Raw genomic sequence first — 17,473 nt, 5'->3', positions numbered from 1 at the left:
TAGCAATATAATTAAACACTATTTCAATTCTTCTTTGTGGATATACAAAGAAGGTTGAAGGATTATTTAAATATTTAAAACATTGTCTTACACAAAGAGTATTTTTATATGTAATTTTAAAACATAGCAAGTCTATTATATTTTTAGGAAAAAAGTGTGGAACACTTTGAACTCTATAGAATACACATCCTATTGAAATAAGATTTGAAACTTGTATGGGGCATTTTTCTACTTTGTATAATTTTAATTCACTTTTGATAAATTCGTCCCCCTTCCAAGCATCCTCCTTTTTTGTGTCTCTTTAAGAATATGGTGAAGAGTGATTCACTTACGTCCTGAGCATCGAAGAATATCAAATATATGATGCAGATAGATAATGGGGTTTTCCAGAGATTATTTCTGAGAGAGTTAAATAAGTAAGTAAATGAGCCAACATATGGCCAGCTTAATTCAGGCAAAAATGTCTATTGATTACTTACTAAGCTTACTAAATAAAAACTTCAGCCTAAGTTTTGCTTCCCAAAAGAAAATAGGATTAGACTAATGTATGCACTCACTGGGGCTTCTTGTGAATGGTGCCCAGATGAGTGAAAACCTTCAAAGATGAACAAATGTAAGGGCTAAAATATCTTGGTAAATGCAAGTTACTATTAGTTTGACATACTCTCTTTTGCAATCCTGAATGAAATAATTTTACATTCCTAGAGAGATCATAAAATTACCTCTGAGGTCTGAGAATTAGGTAATTCTGTCTTCTTTTCAACGACTTGAAGTAGCCTGATTTAATTTTCCTAGGTAGATCTGTTGTATGTATGTATTTTGACATACGTAAAAACTTAGGTATGTCATAAGGTTTCGCACCAGCTTTGCATAAATGTACTTTATCCAGACTAGTTTATATCCTGCATGGTTAATATTTGAATTATGTAAGAAATTCCAGATGGAAGTGTGTATGTAGTTTAAAGCACCAATGCTCTAAGTTGCTCCTTTATCTTTTGAAATAGTGAGAATGTTAAAACATCAGTACATCAGGTAGAAGAAATTAGATTATCAAAGGCTCTTTTTTAATCTGAGAATTACAATGAACCCACCAAAAGAACATGTTCTAGTTATTTGGACACATGTACATTTAACCTATGATTTCCTACAAGTCAAGAACAAACTTGACCAGTAGTTGGATTGGACTTACTTAGTACTACACCTATCTGGCTTTTTGACAAAATACGGATAGGTATTTAGGATCTTCGTGTCTTTTGAACAATCTGCTGTTGACATATTAATAACATTGTTTGGAATGATTCCTGAAGTGTGATGCCTGCAACATTCCTGCAGCACCAAAGAGTACATATTGTTTCTGAAAGCAACGCAGCTCAAGTTTTATACTAGTTTCTAGGTTTTAAATATTGGAGAAGCATTTTTTTTTTCTTGAAAACCAAGGTAAATATGCTTCTTTAATTGATAGCTGCATTCATTAGTAGAATCAGTGATTTACAAATACATTTGAAAACATAGCTGCTTCCATCTCAGAAATTTTGTAATTAAAAAAAAAGAAATCCATGTTTGAATTTTCTGGCATGCACAGGACACTTAACTTTTAAACGTTTTTCCAGCGTGATTCGCACTGTCCTGCTCTGTTCCTTTCAGTTTAGGTCCATCGTTGGCTCTGCCTGGCTGTTTGCTCACATTGCCAACGGAGAGGGGCAAGGAAGTGTGTTCAGAGGACAAGAGCAAAAGCAGTTTCAATGTAAGGAAATGAGGGAAACAGACCTAACAGCACTGTGACTATACTTGAGAGTAAAGAGCCTTGTAGTCTCCTTTCCTTCCTTTGCTTATCCTGGTGAGTTTAATCAAAAACAAACAAAACGCTCTTGTGAAATATAGTCAATAAAGTCAAAGTTTCGCTGGCTCTACGTAACTACAAAGAAAAAAATCATCGCAATTTAAAAAAATGTAACTTTCATTAACGAGTGCGCCGGAAATCTCAGGTATCAAAGACGCATTAACCCTGGAGCGTCCCCCGCGCGCCGCAGCCGGACGGAGGCAGCCGCGGCGAACAGACGTTCTTTCTCCTCCAAGCAGTTACACAAAAGGAGGGCTGCGGAAACTAAAAGTTTCGGGGCCTTCGGCTGGGTGCGTGGAGAAAAGAGAAAACCTGGAGACGGGGTGGGTGAAAGACACATCCCGGGCGCCTCTCCGAAGTCCAGGCCGGGAGCAAGCTCCAGGGCCTAGAGGGGAGGGGGCCCCGAGCCGCCGGCCACCCCCCTGCGCCCAGCCTCTGAGCGCCGCGCTGCGCGGCGCTCTCCCAAATACTCTTCACCTCGCTCCAGAAATAAAATAAATGTTTTTAAAGTACATGTGTGTGCACAGGATGGAGAGCGCGCGCCGGCGGAGCGCGCGGAGGAGCCAGCGCGCAGTGAGTGGAGTTTTGGGGTGGGCTGGGGGTAGCGGTTGAACGGGTGTGTTGATGGGGGGAGCTGGAGGTAGAGCCTGGGGACCTGGGGGTAGGGGGAGCGAGAGCCGACGGGGAGGGGAGAAAAGGGGAGGGGCGCGAGCTGGCGCAGGCCGCCTCCGGGGCGCGTTCCACGGCCGTGCGCGCGCGTCCCTCGCCGCCGCCGCCGCCGCCCGGACAGCCCTGCGGCCGCCCCGCCGGCGGAGCCGGGGCCGGCCTGGTCCTCGGGCGGCTGCTCGGCCACCGCCACCGCCGTCCTAACGGCTCGAACCCGTAAGTATACCCTTTCGCTCCCCCTCCCCGCCGCTCGGGCGCACGGCAGCAGCAGCTGCTCAAATGGAGTGGAAAATGGCCATTGGGCGGCAATGAGTTATAGATTATCTGCTCCACGTTTTGTACTTAGCTGCCTGTAATCTTTTGAGTTTGCCCGAGCCCCTTGCTGGAAAAATCAGGAGGGAGAGATTTGTCCTTTGCCGCTGTACACGTTAGTATGTTTATATGATTAGCCCAACTGGCGGGGAGGGCGGATTTGGGGGGGGGAGGAGGAGGAGGAGGCTGGAGGTGACTCCAGTTCAGACCTCGCGGAGAGTCTGTGTCAGGACTTCGCATTCCCCGGTCTCTCCCTCTCTCCCTCTCGCTCCCTCTCGCTGCCTCTCACTCTCTCTCCGCTCACACACACGCAGAGGTGCTGGAGCGAAATCGGGAGCTTACCAGAGAATTCCTTGGGATTGTTGGGGGCATCTCCTCTCAGTTGCTGTGCGTGGCGTGGCTTTTCCCGGCTCCTCCTTGCTTCCCCGAGTCCGAGTCTGCGCCGCCAGCCTTGCTTGGGGCAGTGGCCACCGCTCAGCCCCGGCCGGGAGATCCGAAATGTGAGGAGGGGTCGCCGCCGCCTCCCGCCCCAGGCCGCAGGGTCGGCGCGAGGGATGCCAGTCCGGCCGGGCGTTGTGGGGGCTGAGGGGCTTCGCCTGACAAACTGAGTTGGCCTCGCGCCGCCGGCGCCCGCCCGCCAGCCGCTTCGAAGGGACTCCCAAGTCTGCGCACCTCTGTCAGGCTTTTGCCTCCACCACCCCTTTCGCTCTGATTCCGTTTTTTTTCTCTAAGGGAGCGTGCGGTCTGGGGGTGTAGTGCGTGTGTGTGAAAGACCTCTCGAAGAGCGGCGTATGGGAAACTGCGGGAAAATGTTGACTTAACCCCAGGAGCCGCCCGGCGCTGGCTGCTCGGCTGGAGGCGGCGGCGGCCGAGCAGGAGGACGCGCCGAGCCGCGGCGCAGTGTCCGGCCGGGGAGCCGCAGCGTTGCCTCCCGCGCGGATTCGGCGGCCGACGACCCGCTCGCGGCCGGCCTCGGCCCTCTCCGGCCGGGGTCGCCGCTGCCCTCCGAGCCTGTTTCCGCGCGGTCCCCGGGCCAGACGGCCCTCCCCCGGGGCGCGCTCGCAGACGGAGGTAAGAGCCGCAGGAGCGAACAATGTGCCTCTGTGCCTGGCTTCGGAGACCTGTTTGCTTTGCGCCTCCGGTCCGGGGGTGGATGCTGGAGGCAGAGGGAGCCGCGGGTTAGTGGGACTCGGCTGTTTGTTTATGTTCGTCCGGGCCAGGGGGAGACCCGCGCTTGCTCGGGCCGCTCGTTCCCTGCCCCCCAACCTCCTCTCGGAAATCGATCCGCCGAACTCTCAGTCCGGTCCAGCCGGCTTCTCCTTTTCTCGTGGAGCTCCTGTAACGCTCTTTAGGCATCAGTCTAGTTGTTGGGGGCGCTGGCAAGGGGGGTTAGGATGAGGCTCCGGTAGCCATGCATTTTTAAATTTCATAAAAGCCTGGGGTCGGAAGGTTCCGCCGCCCGTCCTTTCACTGGTGGGCTGGGGAGGAGGACTGAAGCGCGCCCTCGACCGGGCTTATTTGCTCCGGGTGCTGGGGCCCGGGGCCAAACCACTGCCCCGCTCGCCTGCCCTCTGAGCGGCTGGAGCGAGTTCGGGGGAAGTGGACGGTGGGGGAGGGCTTGGACGAGTTTTTACGGGTTGCTGTTTCTTCTTTTCGGTGGTTGGGTGGTGTCGGGAGGCGAGGATGACAGCAAAGCGCAGCCAGATGTGGTCGGGCCGCCACCGGGGCTTTCTACGATTGGGAGCGGCTGGGCTGCTGCTGCTGCCAGGGCGGCCTCGTGGGGCGGGAGGGTGCAGGGGCCAGGGGCCCGGTGGGCCTCGGGGAGGGCAGAGAGCCTCCCGGACCCGCAGTGAGAGGGCAGCAGCGGGCCGCGTTGGGCCTGCGGGAGAAGTTACGGGGTGTATGCTGCTGGAGTGGCTGTGGGGCAGGGAGCCTGGTTTGTAGGATGGGGGTGCCATTGGGGAGTGGCGGCTAGAGAAAGGCGTGGGAGGAGCGCGAGGGAAGGGGAGACCCCCTCGCTGTCCGAGCGTGGGCTCCTTGATTGGCTGGAGCGACCCTCAGGCAAAGGGGGCGAGGGCGAGCCAAACCATGGAAGCGCCCCAGCAGTGTGGAGGCGCGCCTGCGAGACTTCTGCGCTTGGGACCCGTAAAGTTTGTTCCTTTCGCCAAACTGCGGGGTTGGGGTGAGGGGAAATCACTGGAAGCTTTACTTAATGCTAAAGTGTTGCTGAGTGGAGGCTTTTTTTCCCCCCCTCTGAAATCCTCTGTTCACTCTGCTCTCAAAGTATAGTTGGAGGGACAAGTCCTGCGGTATCTATCATAGCCTTTCTCTTTTTAGGGACTCCTCCCCCTCATCTTTTTTCCCTGTCCCCGCCCCCCATTCCGTTCTTCCTGATACAAACTGTTGTCTCAGATTCAGACCAAGGAAATGTTTTCCTCCTGTTTCTTGAAAGGTGTCAGGCTGCTTAGCAGCTTCTCCCAAGCAGCCTGGGAGCGTCTGAGCCGCAGCTACCAACCATATGGTTCCCGTTACAAAGGCCAGGTTCTAAGGCGCTCTCTTCCCCACCCCGCCCTCAATTCTGTGATTTTATTCTGCATTCTCTCAGTACGTGCGCTTCTCTTCCCCTTTCCAGAGGCACAGATTTAACGGACATGGTTGATTCATTCATTTCCCTGTCACTGTGTCTGGAACGGATCCCACCGAGTTTGCTCTTTGCTCAACGAAGTTGCACAACTAAGAAAGTCACATCCTTTGGTAAATAATTACCTGTTGGGATGTCTCTTGCTAAGTTAGGTTTGATCTTGGGCAGACCTTAGAAGATAGGCAATGTGCATCCATAGCAGAAAAATAGAATAATTTTGGTACTCGTCTGTGGCAACATTCCAACTTGTGATGGGACTGTTTTGACCTAAGTAAGGGTACTTTGTAACTTTAAATTTTGTATCTTTGTAATGCTTGAGAAACCCTTTAAAAGAAAATTTACTTCTGTCCAGGTGTGTTATGGGACTTTTTGTTGTCTCTCCCTCCACCCTTCCGTAAATTTATGCATAATAGAAAGAATACTACAGAACAAATGTTCTGTTGTTTAGTTTCTTCAGACATTCCGATTCTCTCCTTTTGTTGTTTGCCTCTAAAAGAGGTGCCATTTCACATCATTCTGCACAAATTGTTTGAATTAATGCAAGTGTGAATTCTTACCGTTTGAAGGGGACTATTAGCATATCAAAGGTTTCTTAGCTTTAGCTCAATTGAGAAAACTTCAGCCTGTCTTCCTTCTGCTTCCAAGCGGAGGCCCAAAGGGCAATGAGAATTGTAAAGGGTGAAAATAGGGAGGTGGATTCAGGCTGTGTTTCTGAACTTTTACTGTTTTGTAATTATGTGAGCCAAAAACATTGTCTATTGCTGTGGAGCCCTTGCAAATGGCAAGACAATTATTTTCTATTGAAAAATGGTATGTTCCTAGAAAAAGAGTGACCTTTTGTTTTATGATAGTCACTGTTGCCTGTCTTTTGGGGTCCCTTCAGTGTAAGAGAGTGAGAAAGCCTTTCCTTCTAACTTAATACTTTTTTAGAAACTACACTGTTTTATTAGTAAAATGAAAAGGGCATTTAATTAGTTTTTAATTACTCTCTAAAACAATAGAAATTTTGTGATTAAAAGACTCATTTGTACACGTAGGAAACCGCTTTTTTTATGTGCTAAATTAATAGGGAAAAAGTCAGTGGAAGATGTTGAAAATTAAAACCTCAAATGAACTTGACACAACTTCTGTTGCAAATAGAAGCTTGGAAAAGTTTTTTTTAAGTGAAGATTCAATTTTTTTGTGAATTCTACTTAAATAGAGATAATTCTGTTTAATATTGTTTTGTTTCAAAATGTTTGTATCTTGTCAAACAGTAAACTCTAGTATTCAGTTGGTTTATTTTAAAAACTGTAGTTTATTTGTTTTTGCATTTTTATGTTTACAGAGAGGTATGTTCTTTGAATTTCTTTTAACAACTCAATATCCATGAATGAAAAAAACAAGAACAAGTGCTTGGGTCATTTTGGTTAGTTATCAAGTGCAGATGGGCCAAGGGGGAACTTTTATCTTCCATTTCTTGGGAAGAAGTAGTTTTATTTATTTGACTTACGAATTTACAAAACTTAGTTCTAAGATGGAAATGAATTTCAGGGGAGGTTTTTTGGGAGATATAAGCTCATACTTTTTATAGTTTTACCTTAGTTGGTTGGTTGCTTTTGAATATGAATTGATAACCTTTCATTTACTAATGTTCAAACTCCTTGCTTTTATTTTAACAGTGAAAATGAATTCCAATATAACAATTTCAGAGGGGAAAAACTATCATTAATTGCCTAGCATTTTTAGCTTCAGTGTAATAGGATGATACTTTTTTTATGGATTACAATTGTTTTTTTTTTCTTTTTCTTTTTTCTTTTTTTGCCATTGAGATTGTATATCATTATATCATTACCTTGAAATTATTTTATGGTAGTTTATCTGATCCCTTCACTTGTCTAGGAAGTACTTTAGTGGTAAAAAAAAAAAAAAAAAAAAAAAAAAAGCCACATTGATGTAATTGCTATTATTGCACTTAAGTTGCTGTTAACTAGTCTGCTTTGAATGCAGTGTTATAAAGAAAACATTATCCTTTAGAGCTATTAGTGATAATCTAAAAATTGTCTTGAAAACATTGCTCTTCATTTTATATGAGGGTGATCTTGAATTCACTAAATCTCTAAAGGTGCAAAATGTAGTGAAAAGAAGATTTTTCAACATTTAGATGACAAAATTGGACTACTTAGGGAAAAATTAATGTGTTGTAGAAGCACTTCAGCTGCCATTTTCAATCACTGGGTTACTATGTGTTGGCAACAGAAAACGAATATAGAAATGGAGATAGCTCTGAGAGCAGGTAGTTGGGGAAATCAGAATATTGAATCATGTGGGGTAGAACAAACCAATTACTTGAAGTTTTGACTTGAGAATTTCCAATAAGTATAATTTTTTCCAGGCTTTTGCCTCTCCGCTTTATTAATGGACTAACATCAAAGCAGGCAACAAAACTTCCAAATGTTATAAAAACCAATGTAAATATACAGATCTCACATGCAGTAATACAAGTCTCAATTTAAGACAAACAGTTGGGGTTTTTATTGCTGCAATTTTCACAATCAGCAGAAACATTAACACCAGGCTTCTGGGCGTTTCCTTTTTTGAAATGAGCTGGAAGAGAGCTTTAAAACTAAGGTTTACTTAGGGTTAATCTTTATTTGATCATTATTGAAGCTTTCTGTGTTTCATTAAATTTAAAATAGCGTTTTAGTATCTTAATATAAGAATATGTGAATTGAGATTGAGATGTCATGAAGGTCAAGAGGTAACTAGAAATCTACAAAGCATAGTAATAAAATGTTATTGCTTTATTTTCTATCAAAATATTTATTTGACCTCACTTTTGTGAATAAATAATTCAAATAACACTCAGTTTATTGACAGGTGTAGGTGGAAGGAAGAGAGCATTACAATGTATTCTAAGATGTAGGTTAAACATACTTGTACCTACCTAAGAGAAATCTGTTTTCATTTTAACGAGAATCCATACCACTTGCCCAATGCTGACATTTAAGAACATAGATGAGGGTTACTTCGATTAGGAATGGAAGATAGCTTTGGAAATGGAGGAATTTAGGTTCACATAAGATGCTATTTTTACAAAACTTTCTTCAAAGACTAGCTCTTTTGCCTCTTACTGTTTCACCGTATCTGATTTTGAGTCTTGAAGAGAGACATGCACATTTGACGTCTGTCTGCTTTTCTGCAGAAAAGATTTATGTAAAAAATAAGTGCAATTATTTTCAAGGTAATATATTTTGCAAATAAAATGCATCATTACAAAAAATGGTTCCTCAAGATTATTTGCAAAAATGCCTCGCTAAAAATGATGCAAATTGATAGATTTCGATAAAGTATTAAAAATAGCAAGTTTAGCTACTAGACCTGAAAAGGAGTTGAAGTTCTGTGAATGTGTTGGTCATATCAGTTCCTATGGGTTAAATATTAGTTAATGTAACCTAAATGGATAACTTTTGTTGCTATTTTTTAACGAAGATTGAAACATTTCTATTTCCAAGGTAGATTAAAATCATAGGCTAGTTTTCTTCTGTCTTACGTAAGACTAATTATTCTATAGCCCCACCCAAATGTTCATCTCTTCAAATAATCCTTGATTGAAGGTTGAAAGGTTGAAAAGTATTTAATCACTCAGATTATTGTAATTAGGCTTGATGCTATCACAAAAATAAATTGAGACTATTCTCTAAAATCTTTTTGCTACTTGAGATGCTCTCAAAGATTGGCCAGGTAGTGATTATATTTTTTAATGCTTTAAGAAAAAGCTTAAGGAAATAGTTTCTTTAACACAGAGATGAATAGTTAATTACTGGAATTAGGGAATTATAATCCTTGACCTAGTGTGAGAACTTCTAAAGGAGTAACAAGGGTCTGTCAACTCTAAATTTTACTCAGGACTTTAATCTGGTATTTTGAGTTTAGTATATAGGTTTTGTTAAGCATGTTAAGTATGGAAATTTTCTTAATGTTTTTATTGTTTCGATGTAAGTATTTTTTTTTTCTTTTGTGAGTCACAGTGTCATGAGAAAAGGGAGATCCTAATAAAAAATATTAAATTTTTTTTCCTGAGATCATATATCTGCTGCACTAAGTAGGCAATAATTTATAGATACTTTTTGAAATATTCTCATCCAACACTTTTTTAAAAGCTTATTTTATTTTATTTTTTTAATAAAAAACCTCCTATATTTGACAAATAAACATTATCTAAAAGAAAAAAAATGTAGATTGAGTAAAGGAACCAAGCGCTTAATACCTGCAAGTAAAGTGCAGCTTATAGCAATGTACTATTGATTGCTTCAGAAGCAGAAAGCAAGTTTAAATACCATTTGTTTCACTACAACGAAAATGCAGTTTTATGAAGTAATATAGTTTGTCTTCACAGATGATTTTATGCATTGTCTGGTAGTAAGTAAAATCCCATCACACTTACATAAATTTGTTCAATTACTAGAATGACTGAAAGTAAAAAAATCAACTTAGGTTGAAAAACAACAGAAATTAGATTACCTTGGTTTATAGGAACTTGCCAGTAGTGTCTGCATTGCTTGATAGTATCAAAAGTTACCATGTTGACAGTGTAAGGATATTGGCACCTGTTTTAATGTGCATACATTTGTTTTCTTGGTGACTTGTTAGATGAAGAGTTTTTTCTTTTTGCTTTTCATTTTTGTTTTGTTTTTATGAAAGCTATTGCATGACATACGGGAAACTATTTCCACTGGCATGTTCTCATTTATTTTAGAGGTTTGTTTTTAAGTAGTTGCTTTTCCATATTCTTTGGATTTATAATCAGTTGATATTTTAGATTAGTGAAATATCAGGTATAATGTTAAGAATCAAAGAAACCTACTCCATTATAAGATATAAATAGGTTATCAGCAATGAAAATACATTTTGGCAATTCTTATTACTGACTCTAGAATTACATTGAATTCTAAATACCAAATTACTGTAGCAATAAAGTAGCATGGGATTCATTGTAGCAGATAGCTGGGCACCTGTTTTATTACCACCTTGATTAATTCTGGCACCCTGATTTACCGAAGTGCAGGAACAAGCACAACCGCTACTCAAAGCCACCCGGCTGTTTTTAGGTCATGAAGTCAACTTCCTGGAATTTCTAGGGAAAATAGTTGAAAGGGGAGGACAAATGTCACTTTAAATAGAGACGTTTAAATCAGATTTCTGCCTGAGGGTAAAATTTAGGTCTGTTTTAGCCCGGATGTAATGTCTCCCTCTACAGAGCACAGCATTAATCACGACCTGACAAGAAAACGTATGCTGAGCAAAACGGGGCCCCTGTTGGTTTTGTCATTGATTTTTTCCAATCTGTGAGGAGTACATTATAATCATTAAAATTCAAACACAGGGATTACACCTTAATCTTTGAATTTCAGTGTTGAAATTAGTTATCTTAAAAGAAGCCTGTTTAAGACTGAAAAGTCTTTGGAGGACTTTTTTTGGGTTAGATTTAATACTTTAATAAAAACAGAAATACATGGCTAAAAATTGGGTAGATTAAGCAGATGTTAACTTCCTGAAATATGTGACCAAGTCTTAATGCTGTTTTAAAACGTGTTAAGTAATATTTCCATTAAAAAAAAAATCTGATAGAAAAAAAGAAATGGAGATAAAAATGAAGTATTAGTTCTTGGCTATGAGAGATGGGAGAAGTTGAAAAGATGGTTAACTTTAGACTTAGCACCAATTCAAACACATGTTAATTTGTTAGAACAAAACCAGATACAATCCTGTCTTTTTTTCTGGATGAATAACAAAAATCTTCAGCCATCATACTAGCGAAGAAGAATGCACTACGAGATTCCTAATAAAAATGGACTTCATTTTGCTATTTTCAATTATTAAGTAATACTCATTAACCCGTTTCTTGGCCACACATGTGTACATACATAGACACACAATTTATATTCTGTTCCTCTGTATATATCAATACTTGTTAGCTATTGGCTAAAAATTAGGAAGTTTAAAATGTAAAATACGTATGATTAAGGTATCTCTTTTAAAACTGATTTTGAAAATGGTATGACATAAATATCTGTTTTGCTGTCAGATATATTTCCTGCATGTGGACTGAGAAATGCTTCTACTATCCATACTTTGCCTCCTTTTGTAGGTATTTTTACGTCAGTCCACACCTCAAACTAGTTATTGCTCTGGATTTAGATGACAGAATAATCTAACCTCAATTACTGTCAAAAATGGCACTTGACTGCTGGGGGTGGGTTAGGTGACCTTGTTTTGACTAATGCTTTCTCTTGAAGATGATAGTAAATGGTGTCTATTTATAGAGCGAACAATAGAGAATTCTGTTTTCTCCATGAAGTAAGTTCTAATTCTAATAATCATTTATTCTTAACGTTATAAGTACTATGACAGTAGTTCTCCATATAATGGGCAAACCATTACAAGATTTTAGATAAAATTTTTAGTTGATACAGTATTTCTGTTTTATGCAGACCACATTTACTTAATCAGTTTTCAACTTCAATTTACATAAAAAATCATGTTGAAAATGAATTCCCTATGTCTTTACTTTGCAGCAAAGTATTTCTATGTGGAATTATTATTTGTTTATTAAACTGGTACCATCCGTATGGAAATTTTATTCCTCTGCATTAAAAGCCTACCATTTTATAGTGTTTGCTACTGTGGTTATTGATTAGAAATTACAGAACACATTTGTTACGTACCATTTTCTCCACTCATCTTTGTGTTCTTAATGTCAGGATACTTATGGTGTATTTTAGTTCTTATAATTCCTGACTTTCCTATGGTTAAAATCTAAGACATTTTGGGAAACATTAATTTTGATAATATTGTATGCTTATGTGTTTTTGTCCTAGTAATTGTGCATATGTTTTTAGTTTGATGAAGGCTTGATGTGTTAAATGACAGAAGATATACTGAAGATTCATGTACTGAAAATAATATATCTTTCCATTATTAAAGAGATGAGCATAATTCTAAAACACTTCACTTTGCCTCATATGCATCAACAAATAAAAATTACACTAAAATATAATGTCCTAGACATGTTCACTTTTACTAAGGACCTTTAACTTTTTTGCGCTTTTCAGAGTTGTGTCTGTCACAAAGAAGATAATGGTTGAATATTAGGTGCTTCCTCTTGATAGTTCAATAGATGAATAATAGGCGTGTTCTCCCACTTTGCTTTTTCTGCTGCAAGTGCTGTGATACCCATAGCTTGCACGGAAATGACTTTTCATATTGTTACAGGTTTTAAACTAGATCTACAACATGAATATCTTAAAAATATACATGAAACAAAATTTGATTACTTTTTCTTAAGCAGAAAACCCCACAAAAAACACTGCTGATTTGCTGTTGCTGTTCCTCTTACCTCATTTGTTTCATTGGGAAAAGATGTAACTGATACCTCAGTATGATATTTCTGTATGTTTTAGCATATCTTACAATTTTCATTTGTTCGATAAGAACCTTAGTTTTAAAAAGTTCAGTTTTCATAAGCCTGTCAGTTCATTTTTAAGTAAGTCAAACTGGCTTTGCCTCAAATTTCCAGTCAGTATTTACATGTTATCAAGGTGTATGTATGTTGGAACGGAGACATTTTGAGGGAGAGGGGCATCATCGTTCTGCAGTAACACATTTTATATAACACATTGTCCCCGAGACTTAGAAACTGTTCTTAACTTTCTGATTTTTGCTCCTTTGGCAGAGATACATCACATCATATCTCTGTATACTTGTGGAAAGGAATATGGCAGAAGAGCACATTGTGTAAACAGAAATCTAAAACGAATTCTGAAAACATGTTACAGAAGGGTAAAGAGCATTTTGCAACCCTGATCAGTTTTCCTTTTTTTTTTTTTTATTGAAATGAAAATAGACTTTTCATAAATACTCTCCAGGCGTAAATTTTAGAATTATTCAGAATAAGAAGAAAATAGTTATCACTGCATTCATTTAAAATTGATCCTTTATCTTTGATTTTAAATTGATCCTAAGATGCTACCTTTGTTTACTTTGTGTTCAGAAAATGAATCAGATAAATGGGCTGGGCAGCTTTTTTTTTGGAGTGCTCTGTCATTTCAGGCTGGTGCTGTGTAAGCAAGGTAATGTTTTCTTTTTCCTTGAAATACACTATGAGTAGCTCTTGGGTGACTTTGTGAAAAGTTTGTGTATCCTGTCTGCTCAAGTTGCCATCTTAACCAGGATGGAGGGCAAGAATAATCATGTGGAACCACGGATTTTCAAGAGCAATTATTTTAATCAGGTAATTGATAAGGAAGAGAGAAAAATGCTGGATAGTAGAGTAGTATTTCTATAAAATTGTGACCTCTGCATTTTTACTAAGGCAACTGCCTTCATGTTTCAGGTATTTTTGCTAACCCTTGTTATTACCTGCAGAGGGAGCTTTTATATGCAATAAAATAATCAAAGCAGTATAAATTGACAGTTTCCTTTTGAAAGTTATATTTTATTAAAATATTTTTTATTTTTGTTTGAAAAATTGTTCTAAAGAAAGTAAGGCATTTTGAGATTAGCCAAATTATAGTGCAGTTTAATGTACTAAATGCCGTGTGTTTATCATTTCCTTTATTCACAGATTACAAATGTGCCTTTTTATATTTTGGATTAAAAATAAAGTAAAGATATCAGATCCATTTTGAGATTACAGTTTTTTTGTTTATGATTGTCTAAAGCTTAGGGAGAATGACTGCAGAACTCTCTCGTTTAAATGTATAGTAGTTGTTACAGGAGAGATCCCAGCTTTTTAGGTAATTTTCCAGATACGTAACATATTATTAAATGAGCACTAAACATATCACAGTGTATTGTATTCCTCTACATTTAATTAATAGACCAGATTAGATGAGTTGCATATATGCTTTTCTAAACACAGAAACAATCGCCTTGGCTTAATGACTTTTACTTGCAATAGTGGACATTAGTTCAATGACACTAAAACACGGGAACGACTAATAAGGACCTACTATTACATGGTTTAGAAAACTGCTGACTAACTTGGGAAAAAAATGAATGCAGGCAGAATAGATGGTACTTGATTGAAACCTGCCTGAATTCTGTTTATGACTCTGTGCCAGCTGAATTTCTAAGGAATTGTAAGCCAGATACTTAGAAGTACTTGAGAGTTTTTCATTCGGGTCTTTAGGTAAGCAGGGCGATAAGCTTTTAGGGGCATTTGGATCTTTTTTAGTGCGTAGAATTTTTCATATTGCCTGCATACACTTATTTGTGTCAGAAAATTTAAAGATAGGATATTATATTAAATTTTATTAAATCAATTCCAGTCTTTTCATTTTTCCATTTTGGTATAGTAACATTATTTTAGAATTTGCTCGTTGGTTGGTAAAAAATAGAAAGGTTATCCATTATGTATCTTTGGAAAGGGATGTAATAGTTCATTTCTCTTATTTTATCAAGTAATAATGTGACAAAAATATTTATTTTGCATTTTAAAAAGCTTTGTTTCTTAATGAAATTCCTTGTTTTGGATTTACTATTTTAGTAGCTAACCTTTACTAATGTGAAACATCGGATTGTTTCTGTGACAGAATAATCCTCTAAGTAAGGAAACTTGTTTAATAAAGAGATTTATGGTACTGGTATGGGCTTTTTTATAAGTATTATTCTCTCAGCGTGGCCCCGTGTTATCTTAACAAGTGTGTGCCACATTTACGCAGAGCATTTTTATAATGGGGTAAGAATATTAGCAACAGCAGTTGTATTTCAGTAGGATTAAGATGGTATGTTTTACAAAAGTATACAAATGCTTCTTTTGCATAGAATTATTGATAGATACCCTTTTCTGCCAAATTTATGTCATTGTCTTAAATAATATGATAAAAAGATATTTCTTATCATAGTTTGTTTTTAATATAATAGGCACTGCAAAGTGGGATCTGATGTTATAGTTCATTACCTTTTTCCTCCAATACTACAACCTCCTTCACAGTGAGGTAAGGGTTACTGGAGAATTCATTCCAGGAAAATGGTTATATGAGGCACAGTAACTGTCACAGAGTGCATAACTTCTGTGAGGTTATTGGAAAGGCACAGCTAGGGTAAGTTCTACCTGTTTTGTCTTAAATTTGAAGGTAGACTACTGAGTGATTTTTAAAATAGTGAAATCTGAATCCATTGAAAAGAAATTGTACTGAAAAGTTAATCAGATTAATTGTTCTCATAAAAGTATTATTGGTATTTTATTAGAGATGTTTATGACAATGAAATTAATTGGTAACTGATTTTCAGTTTAAAGTAACCATGACCTTGGTAAATTGTCAAAGAAAATTTTATCAAATATTCTTGAATAATAAAAAAGAATATGAATTTATGATAAAACATTCTCTGCTCGTTTGTATATACATTATTTAAGCATAGATGTGTATGTATTAATTGTTCTTTCATCTTTGTGAGCAGACTGGTTTTTAAAATAAACTATTATGAATAGTATATATTACGAAGAGTAGTCCTCCAAGTGAGAGTATTATGTATTAACAGGATAGAATTGAAATAATATTTTAAATATAAATTTTATAAGAATAGGAGTCAAATATTTGAACATGTTAAACATTTTAAATGGAAGTTACCCTAAATAAGATTTGAAAATTTGTATGTGTATATGAAGTCTAGAATGCAAAATTATAAACCTGCATATTTTAATAACTGTATTGGAAAAAATTATTTTAAATTACCCTTATTATTCCCAGGATTTAGAAGTTAATATTTTTATTTTAGGAACAAAAATAATATTAGTGTCTTTTTGCCTGTTGTGTGTTTCAAAGCCATTTCTTTTGCCTATTTAATAGATTTTCTCAAATCGAAATCTAACAAAGATACAAAAAGAATACTTTTTATTATCGACACTGTATGTAGTGGATTTTGTGGTGTTCACATAATGTTGTTAATTCAAAGCTGATCTTAGAATATAAAATTTGTTATTTTAAAATGAGAATAAATTATAAAATTTCGTGCATTTTCTTCAAAAATGTAAACACAATGGCATTACCTTTATATAAAAATAAACACAACATCTAAAGAAATACCTAAAATTCAGAACAAAAATACTCATGCTTTCTACTCAAGGGTTAACATTGTCTCTAATATTTCTGTTATACATTTTAATAGGAATATGATTGCTAAAACTATTTTTTTTTGAGATGCATGTTTAAGAAGGGAAAAAACCCATTTGTTAAAATTACTTGATCACTGAGTTTTTATGTCAAGGTTTAAAAAATTTATTAATTTTTAGTGCTGTTTAAATCAGATTGTTGATTTAAAAGATACTGTTGTTTTGACCAAACTTAAGTCAAAGCAGAAAGGTAGTTAATACTCATGTCAGAGGCCTTAACTAAAAAGTCAGCCATGCTCAAGGAAAAGACTTTGTCCAACATTTTACTATTTGACAGAGCATCGTGCTGTGTTATCTCTTAGTAGTAGTTAGCGGCCCACAATAGCTTTAGCTAATGCAAAAATACCTGTACTTTTGAAAGTATTTGAATTTCACGTCGAGAAAATCTTTGTTTGATCTCTTTGCTGTATGGGATTCAGATAACAACTGTAACACAGTAGGGTATTCAAGAATACATTCCAAAAGCGCTTTTCTATCATTGTATTCTCTGTAAGAATTCAGGGTTGAGTCTCATCAGAATCCTTATTAGGATTATTAGTGCTTAAAATATTTTATAGAATTATGGTGACAATTTGTACAAATAGGGTGACATAGAATTATAATGAACTTGATAGTTAAACATAACCTTTACCTATTTTAATACTGTAGTCACTCCCTCATACCTCATGTGTTTTATGTTTTACTAATTTTCTTGTACTGTGTTACTAGTAAGTCCTCTGACATTACCTAAGTCCTCTGACATTTCAGCCTGGAAACTTGTCATTGGTTTCTTAAAATTAGAATAGATTTAAAACAATGATTATTTAGTTAATATTATATGATTGAAACATCCGATAACAAAGCTGAGTATCTTAGAATT

General features: G+C 38.0%; 1 protein-coding gene across 40 annotated transcripts in view; it reads left to right on the top strand.

The window, feature by feature from the left end:
- Positions 1–17,473, top strand: part of ADGRL2 (adhesion G protein-coupled receptor L2) — a 293,729-nt gene that overhangs the window by 97,224 nt on the left and 179,032 nt on the right. For 10 of the 40 annotated variants that reach the window (XM_077988260.1, XM_077988153.1, XM_077988216.1 and 7 more), the window contains exon 1: positions 2,642–2,722. The exons of 4 other annotated variants lie outside the window; for them this stretch is intronic. The gene's annotated coding sequence lies outside the window, so the exon portion shown is untranslated. Of the gene's footprint in view, positions 1–1,965; positions 2,414–2,641; positions 2,723–3,105; positions 3,890–17,473 lie in introns of those variants that run through there. 26 more of the 40 variants (XM_077988256.1, XM_077988145.1, XM_077988214.1 and 23 more) reach the window with 7 other exon arrangements.

Source organism: Macaca mulatta, chromosome 1 (genome assembly GCF_049350105.2).
Source record: "Macaca mulatta isolate MMU2019108-1 chromosome 1, T2T-MMU8v2.0, whole genome shotgun sequence".
In the NCBI taxonomy this organism is placed as follows: domain Eukaryota; kingdom Metazoa; phylum Chordata; class Mammalia; order Primates; family Cercopithecidae; genus Macaca; species Macaca mulatta.
The sequence above is the reverse complement of the archived record's forward strand: the minus strand, read 5'-3'. Positions and strand labels throughout refer to the sequence as shown.